Consider the following 25320-nt stretch of genomic DNA (forward strand, 5'->3'; position numbering starts at 1 on the left):
GGCTATTTTAGCCTCCACTTTCGGGGGTATTTATGTTCAGGTGTTTTTGTTTCCTGCGCTTGGGGGTGGTAGCCAGTGCCACTCGGACTACTCCGGGTGAAGGGGACCTTCTTTTCAATGCCAGGGCCGTGACTCGAGCGTCTACGACATGTCGGGAGTGGTCGACCAGCGTTGCACCCTCTTAAGCTACCTATGGCACCAAGACTGCCAGAACGGTAGCCCTCGCTATGCATGTAGCGAATCAGAATAAGAAATGATGGGCTCGTTGAAAATAAGACAAAAATAGGAATTGGCAGTCAAGAAGACCTGGGAAAGCAAAGGTGAGGATGTAGTAGCTCAATATAAATACTTTGGAAAATAAGAAAGTGGATAAAAAATGCCCGCCTGGTGGGATCCGAACCCACGACCTCCAGAATACCGGTCTGGTGTGATAGGCACTGCGCTACCGGTGGGGCTTTTTAGCCTCCACTTTCTGGGGTATTTATGTTCAGTGGTTTTTATTTCCTGTGTTTGGGGGTGGTAGCCAGCGCCACTCGGACTACTCGGGCTGAAGGGGACCTTCTTTTCAACATCCCCTGGCAATGACTCGAGCGTATACGACATGTCGAGAGGGGTCGACCAGCGTTGAACCCTTTGAAGCTCCCTATGGCACCAACATGGCCAGAACAGAGGCCCTCGCTATGCATGTAGCGAATCAGAATAGGAAATGAGGGGCTCGTTGAAAATAAGACAAAAATAGGAATTAGCAGTCAAAAATACCTCGGAAAGCAAAGCGGAGGATGTAGTAGCTCAAGGTAAAGAATCTGAAAAATAGGAAAGAGACGAAAAAAAGCCCGCCAGGTAGGATCCAAACCCACGACCTCCAGAATACCGGTCTGGTGCGATAACCAGTACGCTACCGGTGGGTCTATTTTAGCCTCCACTTTCTGGGGTATTTATGTTTAGGTGTTTTTGTTTCCTGCGCTTGGGGGTGGTGGCCAGCGCCACTCGAACTACTTGGGGTGAAGGTGACCTTCTTTTCAATTCCCTGGCAGTGACTCGAGCGTCTACATGTCGAGAGTGGTCGACCAGCGTTGAACCCTCTTAAGCTCTCTATGGCACGAAGATTGCTAGAACAGAGGCCCTCGCTATGCATGTAGCGAATCAGAATAGGAAATGAGGGGCTCGTTGAAAACAAGACAAAAATAAGAATTGGCAGTCAAGAATACCTCGGAAAGCAAAGGGGAGGATGTAGTAGATCAAGGTTAAGAATTTGGAAAATAAGAAATTGGAGAAAAAATGCCTGCCAGGTGGGATCCGAAACCACGACCTCCAGAATTCCGGTCTGGTGCGATTACCACTCCGCTACCAGCGGGGCTCCTTTAGACTTCACTTTCTGGGTTATTTTTGTTCAGGTGTTTTTTTTTTCCTGCGCTTGGGGGTGGCAGCCAGTGCCACTCGGACTACTCCGGGTGATGGGGACCTTCTTTTCAACCCCCGGGCCGTTACTTGAGCGTCTACGACATGTCGAGAGTGGTCCAACAGCGTTGAACCACTTAAGCTCCCTATGGCACCAATACTGCCAGAGCAGAGGCCCTCGCTATGCACGTAGCGAATCAGAACTGGAAATGAGGGGCTCGTTGAAAATAAGACGAAAATAGGAATTGGCAGTCAAGAAGACCTCGAAAAGCAAAGGTGAGGATGTAGTAGCTCAATATAAATACTTTGGAAAATAAGAAAGAGGATAAAAAATGCCCGCCAGATGGGATCCGAACCCACGACCTCCAGAATACCGGTCTGGTGTGATAGGCACTACGCTACCGGCGGGGCTTTTTAGCCTCCACTTTCTGGGGTATTTATGTTCAGTTGTTTTTATTTCCTGTGTTTGGGGGTGGTAGCCAGCGCCACTCGGACTTCTCGGGGTGAAGGGGACCTTCTTTTCAACCCAAGGGCCGTTACTCGAGCGTCTACGACATGTCGAGAGTGGTCGACCAGCGTTGAACCCTCTTAAGCTCCCTATGGCACCAAGACTGCCAGAACAGAGGCCCTTTCTCTGCATGTAGCGAATCAGAATAGGAAATGAGGGGCTCGTTTAAAATAAGACAGAAATAGGAATTGGCCGTCAAGAAGACCTCGGAAAGCACAGGAGAGGATGTAGTAGCTCAAGGTACAGAATTTGGAAAACAAGAAGTGGAGAAAAAATGCCCGCCACGTGGGATCCGAAACCACGACCTCCAGAATACCGGTCTGGTGCGATAACCACTATGCTACCGGCGGGGCCACTTTAGCTTCTGCTTTCTGCGGTATTCATGTTAAGATATTTTTGTCTCCTGCGCTTGGGGGTGGTAGTCAGTGCCACTCGGACTACTCCGGGTGAAGGGGACCTTCTTTCACCCCCGGGCTGTGACTCGAGCGTCTACGACATGTCGAGAGTGGTCGACCAGCGTTGAACCCTCTTAAGCTACCTATGGCACTAAGACTGCCAGAACAGTAGCCCTCGCTATGCAAGTAGCGAATACAGAATAAGAAATGAGGGGCTCGTTGAAAATAACACAGAAATGAGAATTGGCAGTGAAGAAGACCTCGGAAATAAAAGGGGAGGATGTTGTTGGTCAAGGTAAAGACTTTTGATTTAAGAATGTGGAGAAAAATTGCCCGCCAGGTGGGATTCGAACCCACGACCTCCAGAATACCGGTCTGGTGCGATAACCACTACGCTACCGCCGGGGCTATTTTGGCCTCCACTTTCTGGGGTATTTTTGTTCAGGTGTTTTTGTTCCCTGCGCTTGGGGGTGGTAGCCAGCGCCACTCGAACTACTCGGGGTGAAGGGGTCCTTCTTTTCAATTCCCTGGCAGTGACTCGAGCGTCTACGACATGTCGAGAGCGGTCGACCAGCGTTGAACCCTCTTAAGCTCCCTATAGCACCAGGATTGCGAGAACAGAGGCCCTCGCAATGCATGTAGCGAATCAGAATAAGAAATGAGGGGCTCGTTGAAAATATGACAGAAATAAGAATTGGTAGTCAAGAATACCTCGGAAAGCAAAGGGGAGGATGTAGTAGCTCACGGTTAAGAATCTGGAAAACAAGAAAGTGGAGAAAAAATGCCTGCCATGTGGGATCCGAACCCACGACCTCCAGAATACCAGTCTGGTGCGATAAACACTACGCTACAGGTGGGGCTACTTGAGCCTCCCCTTTCTGGGGTATTTATGTTCAGATGTTTTTGTTTCCTGCACTTGGCGGTGGTAGGCAGCGCCACTCGGACTACTCGGGATGAAGGGGACCTTCTTTTCAACCCCCGGGCTGTGCCTCGAGCGTCTACGACATGTCGAGAGTGTTCGACCAGCGGTGAACCCTCTTAAGCTCCCTATGGCACAAACACTGCCAGAACAGAGGCCCTCGCTATGCATGTAGCGAATCAGAATAGCAAATGAGGGGCTCGTTGAAAATAAGACAAAAATAAGAATTGGCAGTCAAGAAGACCTCGGAAAGCAAAGGGGAGGTTGTAGTAGCTCAAGGTACAGAATTTGGAAAACAAGAAGTGGAGAAAAAATTTTTTCCTGCGCTTGGGGGTGGTAGCCAGCGCCACTCGGCCTACTCGGGGTGAAGCGGACCTTCTTTTCAACCCCCGGACTGTGACTCGAGCGTCTACGACATGTCGAGAGTGGTCGACCAGCGTTGAACGGTCTTTAGCTCCCTATGGCACCAAGACTACCAGAACTGAGGCCCTCGCTATGCATGTAGCGAATTAGAATTGGAAATGAGGGGCTTGTTGAAAATTAGACAAAAATAGAAATTGGCAGTCAAGAAGACCTCGCAAAGCAAAGGGGAGGATGTTGTAGCTCAATAAAAAGACTTTTGAAAATAACAATGTGGAGAAAAAATGCCCGCCAGGTGGGATCCGCACCCACGACCTCCAGAATACCAGTCTGGTGCGATAACCACTACGCTACCAGCGGGGCTATTTTGGCCTCCACTTTCTGGGGTATTTATGTTCAGGTGTTTTTGTTTCCTGCGCAAGGGGGTGGTAGACAGCGCCACTCGAACTACTCGGGCTGAAGGGGACCTTCTTTTCAACATCCCCTGGCAGTGACTCGAGCGTCTACGACATGTCGAGAGTGGTCGACCAGCGTTGAACCCTCTTAAGCTCCCTATGGCACAAACACTGCCAGAACAGAGGCCCTCGCTATGCATGTAGCGAATCGGAAAAGTTAATGAGGAGCTCGTTGAAAATAAGACAAAAATAAGAATTGGCAGTCAAGAAGACCTCGGAAAGCAAAGGGGAGGATGTAGTAGCTCAATATAAATATTCCGAAAAATTTGAAAATAAGAAAGTGGAGAAAAAATGCCCGCCAGGTGGGATCCGAACCCACGACCTCCAGAATACCGGTCTGGTGTGATAAGCACTACGCTACTGGCGGGGCTACTTTAGACTTCATTTTCTGGGGTATTTATGATCAGGTGTTTTTTTTCCTGCGCTTGGGGGTGGTAGCCAGCGCCACTCGGCCTACTCGGGGTGAAGCGGACCTTCTTTTCAACCCCCGGGCGGTGACTCGAGCGTCTACGACATGTCGAGAGTGGTCGACCAGCGTTGAACGGTCTTTAGCTCCCTATGGCACCAAGACTACCAGAACTGAGGCCCTCGCTATGCATGTAGCGAATTAGAATTGGAAAAGAGGGGCTTGTTGAAAATAAGACAAAATAGAATTTGGCAGTCAAGAAGACCTCGGAAAGCAAAGGAGAGGATGTAGTAGCTCAAGGTAAAGAATTTGGAAAATAAGAAAGTGGAGAAAAAATGCCTGCCAGGAGAGATCCGAACCCACGACCTCCAGAATACCGGTCTGGTGCGATAACCACTGCGCTACCGGCGGGGCTATTTTAGCCTCCACTTTCTGGGGTATTTACGTTAAGGTGTTTTTGTCTCCTGCGCTTGGGGGGTGGTAGCCAGTGCCACTCGGACTACTCCGGGTGAAGGGGACCTTCTTTCAAACCCCCGGGCCCTGACTCGAGCGTCTACGACTTGTCTAGAGTGGTCGACCAGCCTTCAACCCACTTAGGCTTCCTATGGCACCAGGACTGCCAAAACAGATGCCCCCGCTATGCATGTAGCGAATCAGAATAGGAAATGAGGGGCTCGTTGAAAATAACACAGCAAAAAAATTGGCAGTCAAGAAAACCTCGGAAAGCAAAGGGCAGGATGTAGTTCGTCAAGATAAAGAATTTGGAAAATAAGAAAGTGGAGAAAAAATGCCCGCCAGGTGGGATCCGAACCCATGACCTCCATAATACCGATCTGGTGCGATAACCCCTACGCTACCGGCGGGGCTATTTTAGCCTCCACTTTCTGGGGTATTTATGTTCAGGTGTTTTTGTTTCCTGCGCTTGGGGGTGGTGGCCAGCGCCACTCGAACTACTCGGGGTGAAAGGGACCTTCTTTTCAAAACCCCCTGGCAGTGACTCAAGCATCTACGACATGTCGAGAGTGGTCAACCAGCGTTGAACCGTCTTAACCTCCCTGTGGCACCAAGACTACCAGAACTGAGGCCCTCGCTATGCATGTAGCGAATCAGAATTGGAAATGAGGGACTCGTTGGAAATAAGACATAAATAGGAATTGGCAGTCAAGAAGACCTCGGAAAGCAAAGGGGAGGATGTTGTACCTCAATATAAAGACTTTTCAAAATAAGAATGTGGCGAAAAAATGCCCGCCAGGTGGGATCCGAACCCACGACCTCCAGAATACCGATCTGGTGTGATAAGCACTACGCTACGGGCGGGGCTTTTTAGCCTCCACTTTCTGGGGTATTTATGTTCTGGTGTTTTTTTTTCCTGCCCTTGGGGGTGGTAGCCAGTGCCACTCGGACTACTCGGGGTGAAGGGGACCTTCTTTTCAACCCCGTGGCAGTTACTCAAGCATCTACGACATGTCGAGAGTGGCTGACCCCCGTTCAACCCTCTCAACTCCCTATGGCACCAAGACTGCCAGAACAGAGGCCCTCGCTCTGCATGTAGCGAATGAGATTAGGAAATGAAGGGCTTGTTGAAAATATGAAATAAATAAGAATTGGCATTCAAGAATACCTCGAAAAGCAAAGGGGAGGATGTAGTAGCTCAAGGTAAAGAATCTGGAAAACAAGAAAGCGGAGAAAAAATGCCTGCCATGTGGGATCCGAACCCACGACCTCCAGAATACCAGTCTGGTGCGATAATCACTACGCTACCGGCGGGGCTACTTTGGCCTCAGCTTTCTGGGGCATTTATGTTCAGGTGTTTTTTTTTTCCTGCGCTTGGGGGTGGTAGCCAGCTCCACTCGGACTACTCGGGGTGAAGCGGACCTTCTTTTCAACCCCCGGGCTGTGACTCGAGCGTCTACGACATGTTGAGAGTGGTCGACCAGCGTTGAACCCTCTTAAGCTCCCTATGGCACCAACACTGCCAAAACAGAGGCCCTGGCTATGCATGTAGCGAATCAGAATAGGAAATGAGGGGCTCGTTGAAAATAAGACAAAATAAGAATTGGCAGTCAAGAAGACCTCGGAAAGCAAGTGGAGGATGTAGTAGCTCAAGGTACAGAATTTGGAAAACAAGAGTGTGGAGAAAAAATGCCCGCCACGTGGGATCCGAACCCACGACCTCCAGAATACCGGTCTGGTGCGATAACCACTACGCTACCAGCGGGGCTATTTTAGCCTCCACTTTCTGGGGTATTTATGTTCAGGTGTTTTTGTTTCCTGCGCTTGGGGGTGGTAGCCAGTGCCACTCGGACTACTCCGGGTGAAGGGGACCTTCTTTCCAACCCCAGGGCCGTGACTCGAGCGTCTACGACATGTCGAGAGTGGTCGACCAGCGTTGAGCCCTCTTAAGCTACCTATGGCACCAAGACTGCCAGAACAGTAGCCCTCGCTATGCATGTAGCGAATCAGAATAAGAAATGAGGGGCTCGTTGAAAATAACACAGAAATAGGAATTGGCAGTGAAGAAGACCACGGAAAGCAAAGGGGAGGATGTGCTAGCTCAAGGGTAAGAATTTCGGAAATAAGAAAGAGGAGAAAAAATGCCCGCCAGGTAGGATCCGAACCCACGACCTCCAGAATACCGGTCTGGTGCGATAACCACTACGCTACCGGTGGGGCTATTTTACATTCCACTTTCTGGGGTATTTATGTTCAGGTGTTTTTGTTTCCTGCGCTTGGGGGTGGTAGCTAGTGCCACTCGGACTACTCCGGGTGATGGGGACCTTCTTTTCAACCCCCGGGCCGTTACTCGAGCGTCTACGACATGTCCAGAGTTGTACACCAGCGTTGAACCCACTTAAGCTCCGTATGGCACCAAACTGCCAGAACAGAGGCCCTCGCTATGCACGTAGCGAATCAGAATTGGAAATGAGGGGCTCGTTGAAAAAAGGACAAAAATAGGAATTGGCAGTCAAGAAGACGTCGGAAAGCAAAGTTGAGGATGTAGTAGCTCAATATAAATATTTCGGAAAATTGGAAAATAAGAAAGTGGAGAAAAAATGTCCGCCAGGTGGGATCCGAACCCACGACCTCCAGAATACCGGTCTGGTGTGATAAGCACTACGCTACGGGCGGGGCTTTTTAGCCTCCACTTTCTGGGGTATTTATGTTCAGGTGTTTTTTTTTCCTGCGCTTGGGGGTGGTAGCCAGTGCCACTCGGACTACTCAGGGTGAAGGGGACCTCCTTTTCAACGCCAGGGCCGTGACTCGAGCGTCTACGACATGTCGGGAGTGGGCGACCAGCGTTGCACTCTCTTAAGCTACCTATGGCACCAAGACTGCCAGAATGGTAGCCCTCGCTATGCATGTAGCGAATCAGAATAGGAAATGAGGGACTCGTTGAAAATAAGACAGAAATAAGAATTGGCAGTCAAGAAGACCTCGGAAAGCAAAGGAGAGGATGTAGTAGCTCAAGGTAAAGAATTTGGAAAATAAGAAAGTGGAAAAAAATGCCGGCCAGGTGAGATCGGAACCCACGACATCCAGAATACCTGTCTGGTGCGATTACCACAACGCTACCGGCGGGGCTACTTTAGACTTCACTTTCTGGGGTATATATGTTCAGGTGTTTTTTTTTTCTGCGCTTGGGGTAGTAGCCAGCGCCACTCGGACTACTCGGGGTGAAGGGGACCTTCTTTTCAACCCCCGGGCTGTTACTCGAGCGTCTACGACATGTCGAGAGTGGTCCACCAGCGTTGAACCCTCTTAAGCTCCCTATGGCACCAAGACTGCCAGAACAGAGGCCCTCGCTATGCACGTAGCGAATCAGAATTGGAAGTGAGGGGCTCGTTGAAAATAAGACAAAAATAGGAATTGGCAGTCAAGAAGACCTGGGAAAGCAAAGGTGAGGATGTAGTAGCTCAATATAAATACTTTGGAAAATAAGAAAGTGGATAAAAAATGCCCGTCAGGTGGGATCCGAACCCACGACCTCCAGAATACCGGTCTGGTGCGATAACCACTACGCTACCGATGGGGCTATTTCAGCCTCCACTTTCTGGGGTATTTATGTTCAGGTGTTTTTGTTTCCTGCGCTTGGGGGTGGTAGCCAGTGCCACTCGGACTACTCAGGGTGAAGGGGACCTTCTTTTCAACGCCAGGGCCGTGACTCGAGCGTCTACGACATGTCGAGAGTGGTCGACCAGCGTTGAACGGTCTTTAGCTCCCTATGGCACCAAGACTACCAGAACTTAGGCCCTCGCTATGCATGTAGCGAATCGGAATAGGAAATGAGGGGCTCGTTGAAAATAAGACAAAAATAAGAATTGGCAGTCAAGAAGACCTCGGAAAGCAAAGGGGAGGATGTAGTAGCTCAAGGTACAGAATTTGGAAAACAAGAAGTGGAGAAAAAATGCCCGCCACGTGGGATCCGAACCCACGACCTCCAGAATACCAGTCTGGTGCGAGAACCACTACGCTGCCGGCGGGGCCACTTTAGCCTCTACTTTCTGGGGTATTTAAGTTAAGATGTTTTTGTCTCCTGCGCTTGGGGGTGGTAGCCAGTGCCACTCGGACTACTCCGGGAGAAGGGGACCTTCTTTCCACCCCCGGGCCGTGACTCGAGCGTCTACGACATGTCGAGAATTGTCGCCCAGCGTTGAACCGTATTAAGCTACCCATGGCACCAAGACTACCTGAACCGAGGCCCTCGCTATGCATGTAGCGAATTAAAATTGGAAATGAGGGGCTTGTTGAAAATAAGACAAAAATAGAAATTGGCAGTCAAGAAGACCTCGGAAAGCAAATGGGAGGATGTAGTAGCTCAAGGTACAGAATTTGGAAAACAAGAAGTGGAGAAAAAATGCCCGCCACGTGGGATCCGAACCCACGACTTCCAGAATACCGGTCTGGTGCGATAACCACTACGCTACCGGCGGGGCTATTTTAGCCTCCACTTTCTGGGGTATTTATGTTCAGGTGTTTTGGTTTCCTGCGCTTGGGGGTGGTAGCCAGTGCCACTCGGACTACTCCGGGTGAAGGGGACCTTCTTTCCAACCCCAGGGCCGTGACTCGAGCGTCTACGACATGTCGAGAGTGGTCGACCCGCGTTGAACCCTCTTAAGCTACCTATGGCACCAAGACTGCCAGAACAGTATCCCTCGCTATGCATGTAGCGAATCGGAATAAGAAATGAGTGGCTCGTTGAAAATAACACAGAAATAGGAATTGGCATTGAAGAAGACCACGGAAAGCAAAGGGGAGGATGTGGTAGCTCAAGGGTAAGAATATGGAAAATAAGAAAGAGGAGAAAAAATGCCCGCCAGGTAGGATCCGAACCCACGACCTCCAGAATACCGGTCTGGTGCGATAACCACTACGCTACCGGTGGGGCTATTTTAGCCTCCACTTTCGGGGTATTTATGTTCAGGTGTTTTTGTTTCCTGCGCTTGGGGGTGGTAGCCAGTGCCACTCGGACTACTCCGGGTGCAGGGGACTCTCTTTTCAATGCCAGGGCCGTGACTCGAGCGTCTACGACATGTCGGGAGTGGTCGACCAGCGTTGCACCCTCTTAAGCTACCTATGGCACCAAGACTGCCAGAACGGTAGCCCTCGCTATGCATGTAGCGAATCAGAATAAGAAATGATGGGCTCGTTGAAAATAACACAGAAATAGGAATTGGCAGTGAAGAAGACCACGGAAAGCAAAGGGGAGGATGTAGTAGCTCAAGGTTAAGAATTTGGAAAATAAGAAAGTGTAGAAAAAATGCCTGCCAGGTGGGATCCGAACCCACGACCTCCAGAATTCCGGTCTGGTGCGATTACCACTCCGCTACCAGCGGGGCTACTTTAGACTTCACTTTCTGGGGTATTTATGTTCAGGTGTTTTTTTTTTTTCCTGCGCTTGGGGGTGGTAGCCAGTGCCACTCGGACTACTCCGGGTGATGGGGACCTTCTTTTCAACCCCCGGGCCGTTACTCGAGCGTCTACGACATGTCGAGAGTGGTACACCAGCGTTGAACCCACTTAAGCTCCCTATGGCACCAAACTGCCAGAACAGAGGCCCTCGCTATGCACGGAGCGAATCAGAATTGGAAATGAGGGGCTCGTTGAAAAAAGGACAAAGATAGGAATTGGCAGTCAAGAAGACCTCGGAAAGCAAAGGTGAGGATGTAGTAGCTCAAGGTAAAGAATTTGGAAAATAAGAAAGTGGAAAAAAATGCCTGCCAGGTGAGATCCGAACCCACGACATCCAGAATACCGGTCTGGTGCGATTACCACTACGCTACCAGCGGGGCCACTTTGGCCTCTGCTTTCTGCGGTATTCATGTTAAGATATTTTTGTCTCCTGCGCTTGGGGGTGGTAGTCAGTGCCACTCGGACTACTCCGGGTGAAGGGGACCTTCTTTCCAACCCCCGGGCTGTGACTCGAGCGTCTACGACATGTCGAGAGTGGTCGACCAGCGTTGAACCCTCTTAAGCTACCTATGGCACTAAGACTGCCAGAACAGTAGCCCTCGCTATGCATGTAGCGAATACAGAATAAGAAATGAGGGGCTCGTTGAAAATAACACAGAAATGGGAATTGGCAGTGAAGAAGACCTCGGAAAGCAAAGGGGAGGATGTTGTTGGTCAAGGTAAAGACTTTTGATTTAAGAATGTGGAGAAAAATTGCCCGCCAGGTGGGATTCGAACCCACGACCTCCAGAATACCGGTCTGGTGCGATAACCACTACGCTACCGCCGGGGCTATTTTGGCCTCCACTTTCTGGGGTATTTATGTTCAGGTGTTTTTGTTCCCTGCGCCTGGGGGTGGTAGCCAGCGCCACTCGAACTATTTGGGGTGAAGGTTACCTTCTTTTCAACATCCCCTGGCTGTGACTCGAGCGTCTACGACATGTCGAGAGTGGTCGACCAGCGTTGAACCCTCTTAAGCTCCCTATGGCACCAAGACTGCTAGAACAGAGGCCCTCGCTATGCATATAAGGAATCAGAATAGGAAATGAGGGGCTCGTTGAAAATAACACAGCAAAAAAAATTGGCAGTCAATAAAACCTCGGAAAGCAAAGGAGAGGATGTAGTTCGTCAAGATAAAGAATTTGGAAAATAAGAAAGTTGAGAAAAAATGCCCTCCAGGTGGGATTCTAACCCACAACCTCAAGAATACCTGTCTGGTGCGATAACCACTACGCTGCCGGCGGGGATATTTTAGCCTCTACTTTCTGGGGTATTTATGTTCAGGTGTTCTTCTTTCCTGCGCTTGGGGGTGGTAGCCAGCGCCACTCGAACTACTCGGGGTGAAGGGGTCCTTCTTTTCAATCCCCTGGCAGTGACTTGAGCGTCTACGACATGTCGACAGCGGTCGACCAGCGTTGAACCCTCTTAAGCTCCCTATGGCACCAGGATTGCGAGAACAGAGGCCCTCGCTATGCATGTAGCGAATCAGAATAAGAAATGAGGGGCTCGTTGAAAATATGACAGAAATAACAATTGGTAGTCAAGAATACCTCGGAAAGCAAAGGGGAGGATGTAGTAGCTCACGGTTAAGAATCTGGAAAACAAGAAAGTGGAGAAAAAATGCCTGGCATGTGGGATCCGAACCCACGACCTCCAGAATACCGGTCTGGTGCGATAACCACTACGCTACAGGTGGGGCTACTTGAGCCTCCCCTTTCTGGGGTATTTATGTTCAGATGTTTTTGTTTCCTGCACTTGGCGGTGGTAGGCAGCGCCACTCGGACTACTCGGGATGAAGGGGACCTTCTTTTCAACCCCCGGGCTGTGCCTCGAGCGTCTACGACATGTCGAGAGTGGTCGACCAGCGTTGAACGGTCTTAAGCTCCCTATGGCACCAGGACTACCAGAACTGAGGCCCTCGCTATGCATGTAGCGAATTAGAATTGGAAATGAGGGGCTTGTTGAAAATAAGACAAAAATAGAAATTGGCAGTCAAGAAGACCTCGGAAAGCAACGGGGAGGATGTTGTAGCTCAATATAAAGACTTTTGAAAATAACAATGTGGAGAAAAAATGCCCGCCAGGTGGAATCCGAACCCACGACCTCCAGAATACCGGTCTGGTGCGATAACCACTGCGCTACCGGCGGGGCTACTTTAGACTTCACTTTCTGGGGTATATATGTTCAGGTGTTTTTTTTTCTGCGCTTGGGGTGGTAGCCAGCGCCACTCGGACTACTCGGGGTGAAGGGGACCTTCTTTTTAACCCCCGGGCCGTTACTCGAGCGTCTACGACATGTCGAGAGTAGTCCACCAGCGTTGAACCCTCTATAGCTCCCTATGGCACCAAGACTGCCAGAACAGAGGCCCTCGCTATGCACGTAGCGAATCAGAATTGGAAGTGAGGGGCTCGTTGAAAATAAGACAAAAATAGGAATTGGCAGTCAAGAAGACCTGGGAAAGCAAAGGTGAGGATGTAGTAGCTCAATATGAATACTTTGGAAAATAAGAAAGTGGATAAAAAATGCCCGCCAGGTGGGATCCGAACCCACGACTTCCAGAATACCGGTCTGGTGTGATAGGCACTGCGCTACCGGCGGGGCTTTTTAGCCTCCACTTTCTGGGGTATTTATGTTCAGTTGTTTTTATTTCCTGTGTTTGGGGGTGGTAGCCAGCGTCACTCGGACTATTCGGGGTGAAGGGGACCTTCTTTTCAACCCCCTGGCAGTGACTCGAGCGTCTACGACATGTCGAGAATTGTCGCCCAGCGTTGAACCGTATTAAGCTACCCATGGCACCAAGACTACCTGAACCGAGGCCCTCGCTATGCATGTAGCGAATTAAAATTGGAAATGAGGGGCTTGTTGAAAATAAGACAAAAATAGAAATTGGCAGTCAAGAAGACCTCGGAAAGCAAATGGGATGATGTAGTAGCTCAAGGTACAGAATTTGGAAAACAAGAAGTGGAGAAAAAATGCCCGCCACGTGGGATCCGAACCCACGACTTCCAGAATACCGGTCTGGTGCGATAACCACTACGCTACCGGCGGGGCTATTTTAGCCTCCACTTTCTGGGGTATTTATGTTCAGGTGTTTTTGTTTCCTGCGCTTGGGGGTGGTAGCCAGTGCCACTCGGACTACTCCGGGTGAAGGGGACCTTCTTTCCAACCCCAGGGCCGTGACTCGAGCGTCTACGACATGTCGAGAGTGGTCGACCCGCGTTGAACCCTCTTAAGCTACCTATGGCACCAAGACTGCCAGAACAGTATCCCTCGCTATGCATGTAGCGAATCGGAATAAGAAATGAGTGGCTCGTTGAAAATAACACAGAAATAGGAATTGGCATTGAAGAAGACCACGGAAAGCAAAGGGGAGGATGTGGTAGCTCAAGGGTAAGAATTTGGAAAATAAGAAAGAGGAGAAAAAATGCCCGCCAGGTAGGATCCGAACCCACGACCTCCAGAATACCGGTCTGGTGCGATAACCACTACGCTACCGGCGGGGCTATTTTGGCCTGCACTTTCTGGTGTATTTATGTTCAGGTGTTTTTGTTTCCTGCGCCTGGGGGTGGTAGCCAGCGCCATTCGAACTACTCGGGCTGAAGGGGACCTTCTTTTCAACATCCCCTGGCAGTGACTCGAGCGTCTACGACATGTCGAGAGTGGTAGACCAGCGTTGAACCGTCTTAAGCTACCTATGGCACCAAGACTACCAGAACTGAGGCCCTCGCTATGCATGTAGCGAATTAGAATTGGAAATGAGGGGCTTGTTGAAATTACGACAAAAATAGAAATTGGCAGTCAAAAAGACCTCGGAAAGCAAATTGGAGGATGTAGTGGCTCAAGGTACAGAATTTGGAAAAGAAGCAAGAGGACAAAAAATGCCCGCCAGGTGGGATCCGAACCCACGACATCCAGAATAATGGTCTGGTGCGATAACCACTACGCTACCGCTGGAGCTATTTTGGCCTCCACTTTCTGGGGTATTTATGTTCGGGTGTTTTTGTTTCTTGCGCATGGGGGTGGTAGCCAGCGCCACTCGAACTACTCGGAGTGAAGGGGACCTTCTTTTCAACCCCCTGGCAGTGACTCGAGCGTCTACGACATGTCGAGAGTGGTAGCCCAGCGTTGAACCGTCTTAAGCTACCTATGGCACCAAGACTACCAGAACTGAGGCCCTCGCTATGCATGTAGCGAATTAGAATTGGAAATGAGGGGCTTGTTGATATTACGGCAAACATAGAAATTGGCAGTCAAAAAGACCTCGGAAAGCAAATTGGAGGATGTAGTGGCTCAAGGTACAGAATTTGGAAAAGAAGCAAGAGGACAAAAATGCCCGCCAGGTGGGATCCGAACCCACGACCTCCAGAATACCGGTTTGGTGCGATAACCACTATGCTGCCGGCGGGGCTATTGTAGCCTCCACTTTCTGGGGTTATTATGTTCAGGTGTGTCTGTTTCCTGCGCTTTGGGGTGGTGGCCAGCGCCACTCGAACTACTCGGGGTGAAGGGGACCTTCTTTTCAACCCCCTGGCAGTGACTCAAGCATCTACGACATGTCGAGAGTGGTCAACCAGGGTTCAACCCCCTTAAGCTCCCTATGGCACCAAGACTACCAGAACTGAGGCCCTCGCTATGCATGTAGCGAATTAGAATTGGAATAGAGGGGCTTGTTGAAAATAAGACAAAAATAGAAATTGGCAGTCAAGAAGACCTCGGAAAGCGAAGGGGAGGATGTTGTAGCTCAATATAAAGACTTTTGAAAATAAGAATGTGGAGAAAAAATGCCCGCCAGGTGGGATCCGAACCCACGACCTCCAGAATACCGGTCTGGTGCGATAACCACTACGCTACCGGCGGGGCTATTTTAGCCTCAACTTTTGAGGTATTTATGTTCAGGTGTTTTTGTTTCCTGCACCTGGGGGTGGTAGCCAGCGCCACTCGAACTACTCGGGCTGAAGGGGACCTTCTTTTCAACATCCCCTGGCAATGACTCGAGCGTATACGACATGTCGAGAGGGGTCGACCAGCGTTGAACCCTCTGAAGCTCTCTATGGCACCAAGACTGCTAGAACAGAGGCCCTCGCTATGCATGTAGCGAATCAGAATAGGAAATGAGGGGCTCGTTGAAAACAAGACAAAAATAAGAATTGGCAGTCAAGAATACCTCGGAAAGCAAAGGGGAGGATGTAGTAGCTCAAGGTACAGAATTTGGAAAACAAGAAGTGGAGGAAAAATGCCCGCCACGTGGGATCCCAACCCACGACCTCCAGAATACCGGTCTGGTGCGATAACCACTACGCTACTGGCGGGGCTACTTTACCCTCTACTTTCTGGGGTATTTATGTTTAGGTGTTTTTGTCTCCTGCGCTTGGGGGTTGTAGCCAGTGCCACTCGGACTACTCCGGGTGAAGGGGACCTTCTTTCAAACCCCCGGGGCCGTGACTCGGGCGTCTACGACATGTCGAGAGTGGTGGACCAGCGTTCAACCCTCTTAAGCTTCCTATGGCACCAGGACTGCCAGAACAGAGGCCCCCGCCATGCATGTAGCGAATCAGAATAGGAAATGAGGGGCTCGTTGAAAATATGACAGAAATAAGAATTGCAGTCAACAATACCTCGGTAAGCAAATGGGAGGATGTAGTAGCTCAAGGTAAAGAATTTGGAAAATAAGAAAGTGGGGAAAAAACGCCCGCCAGTTGGGATCCGAACCCACGACCTCTAGAATACCGGTCTGGTGCGATAACCACTACGCTACCGGCGGGGCAACTTTAGCTTCCACTTTCTGGGGTATTTATGTTAAGGTGTTTTTGTTTCCTGCGCTTGGGGGTGGTAGCCAGCGCCACTCGGACTACTCGGAGTGAAGGGCACCTTCTTTTGAAACCCCGCGCCGTGACTCGAGCGTCTACGACATGTCGAGGGTGGTCGACCAGCGTTGAACCCTGGTAAGTTCTGCATGGCACCAAGGCTGCGAGAACAGAGGCCCTCGCTATGCATGTAGCGAATCAGAATAGGAAATGAGGGGCTTGTTGAAAATAAGACAGAAATAGGAATTGGCAGTCAAGAAGACCTCGGAAAGAAAAGGGATAGGCTGTAGTAACTCAAGGTAAAAAATTTTGAAAAGAAGCACGAGGAGAAAAAATGCCCGCCAGGTGGGATCCGAACCCACGACCTCCAGAATACCGGTCTGGTGCGATACCCACTACGCTACTGGCGGGGCTACTTTACCCTCTACTTTCTGGGGTATTTATGTTAACGTGTTTTTGTCTCCTGCGCTTGGGGGTGGTAGCCAGTGCCACTCGGACTACTCCGGGTGAAGGGGACCTTCTTTCAAACCCCCGGGCCGTGACTCTAGCGTCTACGACATGTCGAGAGTGGTCGACCATCGTTCAACCCTCTTAAGCTTCCTATGGCACCAGGACTGCCAGAACAGAGGCCCCCGCTATGCATGTAGCGAATCAGAATAGGAAATGAGGGGCTCGTTGAAAATAACACAGCAAAAAAAAATTGGCAGTCAAGAAAACCTCGAAAAGCAAAGGGGAGGATGTAGTTCGTCAAGATAAAGAATTTGGAAAATAAGAAAGTTGAGAAAAAATGCCCTCCAGGTGGGATTCTAACCCACAACCTCCAGAATACCTGTCTGGTGCGATAACCACTACGCTGCCGGCGGGGATAATTTAGCCTCTACTTTCTGGGGTATTTATGTTCAGGTGTTCTTGTTTTCTGCGCTTGGGTGTGGTAGCCAGCGCCACTCGAACTACTCGGGGTTAAGGGGACCTTCTGTTCAACCCCCTGGCAGTGACTCGAGCGTGTACGACATGTCGAGAGTGGTCGACCACCGTTCAACCTTCTGAAGCTCTCTATGGCACCAAGACTGCCAGAACAGAGGCCCTCGCTCTGCATGTAGCGAATCAGAATAGGAAATAAGGGGCTCGTTGAAAATATGACAGAAATAAGAATTGGTAGTCAAGAATACATCGGAAAGCAAAGGGGAGTATATAGTAGCTCAAGGTTAAGAATTTGGAAAATTAGAAAGTGGAGAAAAAATGCTCGCCAGGTGGGATCCGAACCCACGACCTCCAGAATACCGGTCTGGTGCGATAACCACTACGCAGCCTGCAGGGCTACTTTAGCCTCCACTTTCTGGGTATTTATGTTCAGGTGTTTTTGTTTCCTGCACTTGTGGGTGGTAGCCAGCGCCACTCGGAGTACTCGGGGTGAAGGGGACCTTCTTTTCAACTCCCGGGCCGTGACTCGAGCGTCTATGACATGTCGAGAATGGTCGACCAGCGTTGAACCCTCTTAAGCTCCCAATGGCACCAAGACTGCCAGAACTGAGGCCCTCCTATGAATGTAGCGAATCAGAATAGGAAATGATGGGCTCGTTGAAAATAAGACAGAAATAGGAATTGGCAGTCAAGGAGACCTCGGAAAGCAAAGGGGAAGATGTAGTAACTCAAGGTAAAGAATTTGGAAAAGAAGCAAGAGGAGAAAAAATGCCCGCCAGGTGGGATCCGAACCCACGACCTCCAGAATACCGGTCTGGTGCGATAACCACTACGCTACTGGCGGGGCTACTTTACCCTCTACTTTCTGGGGTATTTATGTTAAGGTGTTTTTGTCTCCTGCGCTTGGGGGTTGTAGCCAGTGTCACTCGGACTACTCCGGGTGAAGGGGACCTTCTTTCAAACCCCCGGGGCCGTGACTCGAGCGTCTACGACATGTCGAGAGTGGTGGACCAGCGTTCAACCCTCTTAAGCTTCCTATGGCACCAGGACTGCCAGAATAGAGGCCCCCGCCATGCATGTAGCGAATCAGAATAGGAAATGAGGGGCTCGTTGAAAATATGACAGAAATAAGAATTGTCAGTCAACAATACCTCGGTAAGCAAAGGGGAGGATGTAGTAGCTCAAGGTAAAGAATTTGGAAAATAAGAAAGTGGGGAAAAAATGCCCGCCAGTTGGGATCCGAACCCACGACCTCCAGAATACCGGTCTGGTGCAATAACCACTACGCTACCGGCGGGTCAACTTTAGCTTCCACTTTCTGGGATATTATTGTTAAGGTGTTTTTGTTTCCTGCGCTTGGTGGTGGTAGCCAGCGCCACTCGGACTACTCGGAGTGAAGGGCACCTTCTTTTGAAACCCCGGGCCGTGACTCGAGCGTCTACGACATGTCGAGGGTGGTCGACCAGCGTTGAACCCTGGTAAGTTCTGTATGGCACCAAGGCTGCCAGAACAGAGGCCCTCGCTATGCATGTAGCGAATCAGAATAGGAAATGAGGGGCTCGTTGAAAATAAGACAGAAATAGGAATTGGCAGTCAAGAAGACCTCGGAAAGAAAAGGGGAGGATGTAGTAGCTCAAGGTAAAGAATTTGGAAAATAAGAAAGTGGAAAACAAATGCCTGCCAGGTGGGATCCGAACCCACAACATCCAGAATAACGGTCTGGTGCGATAACCACTACGCTACCGCTGGGGCTATTTTGGCCTCCACTTTCTGGGGTATTTATGTTCGGGTGTTTTTGTTTCCTGCGCATGAGGGTGGTAGCCAGCGCCAATCGAACTACTCGGGGTGAAGGGGACCTTCTTTTCAACCCCCAGGCAGTGACTCGAGCGTCTACGACATGTCGAGAGTGGTCGCCCAGCGTTGAACCGTCTTAAGCTACCTATGGCACCAAGACTACCAGAACTGAGGCCCTCGCTATGCATGTAGCGAATTAGAATTGGAAATGAGGGGCTTGTTGAAATTACGACAAAAATAGAAATTGGCAGTCAAAAAGACCTCGGAAAGCAAATTGGAGGATGTAGTAGCTCAAGGTACAGAATTTGGAAAAGAAGCAAGAGGACAAAAAATGCCCGCCACTTGGGATCCGAACCCACGACCTCCAGAATACCGGTTTGGTGCGATAACCACTATGCTGCCGGCGGGGCTATTTTAGCCTCCACTTTCTGGGGTTATTATGTTCAGGTGTGTCTGTTTCCTGCGCTTGGGGGTGGTGGCCAGCGCCACTCGAACTACTCGGGGTGAAGGGGACCTTCTTTTCAACCCCCTGGCAGTGACTCAAGCATCTACGACATGTCGAGAGTGGTCAACCAGGGTTCAACCCCCTTAAGCTCCCTATGGCACCAAGACTACCAGAACTGAGGCCCTCGCTATGCATGTAGCGAATTAGAATTGGAATAGAGGGGCTGGTTGAAAATAAGACAAAAATAGAAATTGGCAGTCAAGAAGACCTCGGAAAGCGGAGGGGAGGATGTTGTAGCTCAATATAAAGACTTTTGAAAATAAGAATGTGGAGAAAAAATGCACGCCAGGTGGGATCCGAACCCACGACCTCCAGAATACCGGTCTGGTGCGATAACCACTACGCTACCGGCGGGGCTATTTTAGCCTCCACTTTCTGGGGTTATTATGTTCAGGTGTGTCTGTTTCCTGCGCTTGGGGGTGGTGGCCAGCGCCACTCGAACTACTCGGGGTGAAGGGGACCTTCTTTTCAACCCCCTGGCAGTGACTCAAGCATCTACGACATGTCGAGAGTGGTCAACCAGGGTTCAACCCCCTTAAGCTCCCTATGGCACCAAGACTACCAGAACTGAGGCCCTCGCAATGCATGTAGCGAATCAGAATAGGAAATGAGGGGTTCGTTGAAAATAAGACAGAAATAAGAATTGGCAGTCAAGAAGACCTCGGAAAGCAATAGGGAGAATGTAGCAGCTCAAGGTAAAGAATTTGGAAAACAAGAAAGTGGAGAAAAAATGCTCGCAAGGTGGGATCCGAAGCCACGACCTCCAGAATACCAGTCTGGTGCGAGAACCACTACGCTGCCTGCAGGGCTACTTTAGCCTCCACTTTCTGGGTATTTATGTTCAGGTGTTTTTGTTTCCTGCACTTGTGGGTGGTAGCCAGCGCCACTCGGAGTACTCGGGGTTAAGGGGACCTTCTTTTCAACCCCCGGGCCGTGACTCGAGCGCCTATGACATGTCGAGAGTGGTCGACCAGCGTTGAACCCTCTTAAGCTCCCAATGGCACCAAGACTGCCAGAACTGAGGCCCTCCTATGAATGTAGCGAATCAGAATAGGAAATGAGGGGCTCGTTGAAAATAAGACAGAAATAGGAATTGGCAGTCAAGGAGACCTCGGAAAGCAAAGGGGAAGATGTAGTAACTCAAGGTAAAGAATTTGGAAAAGAAGCAAGAGGAGAAAAAGTGCCCGCCAGGTGGGATCCGAACCCACGACCTCCAGAATACCGGTCTGGTGCGATATCCACTACGCTACTGCCGGGGCTACTTTACCCTCTACTTTCTGGGGTATTTATGTTAAGGTGTTTTTGTCTCCTGCGCTTGGGGGTTGTAGCCAGTGCCACTCGGACTACTCGGAGTGAAGGGCACCTTCTTTTGAAACCCCGGGCCGTGACTCGAGCGTCTACGACATGTCGAGGCTGGTCGACCAGCGTTGAACCCTGGTAAGTTCTGTATGGCACCAAGGCTGCCAGAACAGAGGCCCTCGCTATGCATGTAGCGAATCAGAATAGGAAATGAGGGGCTCGTTGAAAATAAGACAGAAATAGGAATTGGCAGTCAAGAAGACCTCGGAAAGAAAAGGGCAGGATGTAGTAACTCAAGGTAAAACATTTTGAAAAGAAGCACGAGGAGAAAAAATGCCCGCCAGCTGGGATCCGAACCTACAACCTCCAGAATACCGGTCTGGTGCGATAACCACTACGCTACTGGCGGGGCTACTTTACCCTCTACTTTCTGGGGTATTTATGTTAAGGTGTTTTTGTCTCCTGCGCTTGGGGGTGGTAGCCAGTGCCACTCGGACTACTCCGGGTGAAGGGGACCTTCTTTCAAACCCCCGGGCCGTGACTCGAGCGTCTACGACATGTCGAGAGTGGACGACCAGCGTCGAACCCTCTCAAGCTCCCTATGGCACCAAGACTGCCAGAACGGAGGCCCTCCTATGCATGTAGCGAATGAGAATAGGAAATGAAGGGCTCGTTGAAAATATGAAATAAATAGGAATTGGCAGTCAAGAATACCTCGGAAAGCAAAGGGGAGGATGTAGTAGCTCAAGGTAAAGAATCTGGAAAACAAGAAAGTGGAGAAAAAATGCCTGCCATGTGGGATCCGAACCCACGACCTCCAGAATACCGGTCTTGTGCGATAACCACTACGCCACAGGTGGGGCTACTTTAGCTTCCCATTCTGGGGTATTTATGTTCCGGTGTTTTTGTTTCCTGCACATGGCGGTGGTAACCAGCGCCACTCGGACTACTCGGGATGAAGGGGACCTTCTTTTCAACCCCCGGGCTGTGACTGGAGCGTCTACGACATGTCGAGAGTGGTCGACCAGCGTTGAACGGTCTTAAGCTCCCTATGGCACCAAGACTACCAGAACTGAGGCCCTCGCTATGCATGTAGCGAATTAAAATTGGAAATGAGGGGCTAGTTGAAAATAACACAAAAATAGAAATTGGCAGTCAAGAAGACCTCGGAAAGCAAAGGGGAGGATGTTGTAGCTCAATATAAAGACTTTTGAAAATAACAATGTGGAGAAAAAATGCCCGCCAGGTGGGATCCGAACCACCGACCTCGAGAACCGGTCTGGTGCGATAACCACTACGCTACCGGTGGGGCTATTTTGGCCAGCACTTTCTGGGGTATTTTTGTTCAGGTGTTTTTGTTTCCTGCGCCTGGAGGTGGTAGCCAGCGCCACTCGAACTACTCGGGCTGAAGGGGACCTTCTTTTCAACATCCCCTGGCAGTGACTCGAGCGTCTACGACATGTCGAGAGTGGTCGACCAGCGTTGAACCCTCTTAAGCTCCCTATGGCACCAACACTGCCAGAACAGAGGCCCTCGCTATGCATGTAGCGAATCAGAATAGGAAATGAGGGGCTCGTTGAAAATAAGGCAAAAATAAGAATTGGCAGTCAAGAAGACCTCGGAAAGCAAAGGGGAGGATGTAGTAGCTCAAGGTACAGAATTTGGAAAACAAGAAGTGGAGAAAAAATGACCGCCACGTGGGATCCGAACCCACGACCTCCAGAATACCGGTTTGGTGCGATAACCACTATGCTGCCGGCGGGGCTATTTTAGCCTCCACTTTCTGGGGTTATTATGTTCAGGTGTGTCTGTTTCCTGCGCTTGGGGGTGGTGGCCAGCGCCACTCGAACTACTCGGGGTGAAGGTTACCTTCTTTTCAACATCCCCTGGCAGTGACTCGAGCGTCTACGACATGTCGAGAGTGGTCGAGCAGCGTTGAACCCTCTTAAGCTCCCTATGGCACCAAGACTGCTAGAACAGAGGCCCTCGCTCTGCATGTAGCGAATCAGAATAGGAAATGAGGGGCTCGTTGAAAATATGACAGAAATAAGAATTGGTAGTCAAGAATACCTCGGAAAGCAAAGGGGAGTATATATAAGCTCAAGGTTAAGAATTTGGAAAATTAGAAAGTGGAGAAAAAATGCCCGCCAGGTAGGATCCGAACCCAAGACCTCCAGAATACCGGTCTGGTGCGATAACCACTGCGCTACCGGCGGGGCTACTTTTGCCTCCACTTGCTGGGTATTTGTGTTCAGGTGTTTTTGTTTCCTGCACTTGGGGGTGGTAGCCAGCGCCACTCGGAGTACTCGGGGTGAAGGGGACCTTCTTTTCAACCCCCGGGCCGTGACTCGAGCGTCTATGACATGTCGAGAGTGGTCGACCAGCGTTGAACCCTCTTAAGCTCCCAATGGCACCAAGACTGCCAGAACTGAGGCCCTCCTATGAATGTAGCGAATCAGAATAGGAAATGAGGGGCTCGTTGAAAATAAGACAGAAATAGGAATTGGCAGTCAAGGAGACCTCGGAAAGCAAAGGGGAAGATGTAGTAACTCAAGGTAAAGAATTTGGAAAAGAAGCAAGAGGAGAAAAAATGCCCGCCAGGTGGGATCCGAACCCACGACCTCCAGAATACCGGTCTGGTGCGATAACCACTACGCTACTGCCGGGGCTACTTTACCCTCTACTTTCTGGGGTATTTATGTTAAGGTGTTTTTGTCTCCTGCGCTTGGGGGTTGTAGCCAGTGCCACTCGGACTACTCCGGGTGAAGGGAACCTTCTTTCAAACCCCCGGGGCCGTGACTCGAGCGTCTACGACATGTCGAGAGTGGTGAACCAGCGTTCAACCCTCTTAAGCTTCCTATGGCACCAGGACTGCCAGAACAGAGGCCCCCGCCATGCATGTAGCGAATCAGAATAGGAAATGAGGGGCTCGTTGAAAATAACACAGCAAAAAAAAAATTGGCAGTCAAGAAAACCTCGAAAAGCAAAGGGGAGGATGTAGTTCGTCAAGATAAAGAATTTGGAAAATAAGAAAGTTGAGAAAAAATGCCCTCCAGGTGGGATTCTAACCCACAACCTCCAGAATACCTGTCTGGTGCGATAACCACTCCGCTGCCGGCGGGGATATTTTAACCTCTACTTTCTGGGGTATTTATGTTCTGGTGTTCTAGTTTTCTGCGCTTGGGGGTGGTAGCCAGCGCCACTCGAACTACTCGGGGTTAAGGGGACCTTCTGTTCAACCACCTGGCAGTGACTCGAGCGTGTACGACATGTCGAGAGCGGTCGACCACCGTTCAACCTTCTGAAACTCTCTATGGCACCAAGACTGCCAGAACAGAGGCCCTCGCTCTGCATCTAGCGAATCAAAATAGGAAATGAGGGGCTCGTTGAAAATATGACAGAAATAAGAATTGGCAGTCAACAATACCTCGGTAAGCAAAGGGGAGGATGTAGTAGCTCAAGGTAAAGGATTTGGAAAATAAGAAAGTGGGGAAAAAATGCCCGCCAGTTGGGATCCGAACCCACGACCTCCAGAATATCGGTCTGGTGCAATAACCACACGCTACCGGCGGGTCAACTTTAGCTTCCACTTTCTGGGATATTTTTGTTAAGGTGTTTTTGTTTCCTGCGCTTGGGGGTGGTAGCCAGCGCCACTCGGACTACTCGGAGTGAAGGGCACCTTCTTTTAAAACCCCGGGCCGTGACTCGAGCGTCTACGACATGTCGAGGGTGGTCGACCAGCGTTGAACCCTGGTAATTTCTGTATGGCACCAGGACTGCCAGAACAGAGGCCCCCGCTATGCATGTACCGAATCAGAATAGGAAATGAGGGGCTCGTTGAAAATATGACAGAAATAAGAATTGGCAGTCAACAATACCTCGGTAAGCAAAGGGGAGGATGTAGTAGCTCAAGGTAAAGAATTTGGAAAATAAGAAAGTAGGGAAAAAATGCCCGCCAGTTGGGATCCGAACCCACGACCTCCAGAATACCGGTCTGGTGCAATAACCACTACGCTATCGGCGGGGCTACTTTACCCTCTACTTTCTGGGGTATTTATGTTAAGGTGTTTTTGTCTCCTGCGCTTGGGGGTGGTAGCCAGTGCCACTCAGACTACTCCGGGTGAAGGGGACCTTCTTTCAAACCCCCGGGGCCGTGACTCGAGCGTCTACGACATGTCGAGAGTGGTCGACCAGCGTTGAACCCTCTTAAGCTCCCTATGGCACCAAGACTGCCAGAACGGAGGCCCTCCTATGCATGTAGCGAATCAGAATAGGAAATGAGGGGCTCGTTGAAAATAAGACAGAAATAGGAATTGGCAGTCAAGGAGACCTCGGAAAGCAAAGGGGAAGATGTAGTAACTCAAAGTAAAGAATTTGGAAAAGAAGCAAGAGGAGAAAAAATGCCCGCCAGGTGGGATCCGAACCCACGACCTCCAGAATACCGGTCTGGTGCGATAACCACTACGCTACTGCCGGGGCTACTTTACCCTCTACTTTCTGGGGTATTTATGTTAAGGTGTTTTTGTCTCCTGCGCTTGGGGGTTGTAGCCAGTGCCACTCGGACTACTCCGGGTGAAGGGGACCTTCTTTCAAACCCCCGGGGCCGT

General features: G+C 50.2%; 1 non-coding gene across 1 annotated transcript; it reads right to left on the reverse strand.

Moving 5' to 3' along the window:
• Positions 1 to 10202: 10202 nt before the first annotated feature.
• Positions 10203 to 10275, reverse strand: Trnas-gga (transfer RNA serine (anticodon GGA)). The gene has a single exon. It is a non-coding gene; the product is annotated as a tRNA-Ser (tRNA).
• Between the last annotated feature and the right edge of the window lie 15045 nt (positions 10276 to 25320).

Source organism: Haemaphysalis longicornis, unplaced genomic scaffold (genome assembly GCF_048455015.1).
Source record: "Haemaphysalis longicornis isolate Haplotype H1 unplaced genomic scaffold, Haemaphysalis longicornis Haplotype H1 scaffold_8, whole genome shotgun sequence".
NCBI lineage: Eukaryota > Metazoa > Arthropoda > Arachnida > Ixodida > Ixodidae > Haemaphysalis > Haemaphysalis longicornis.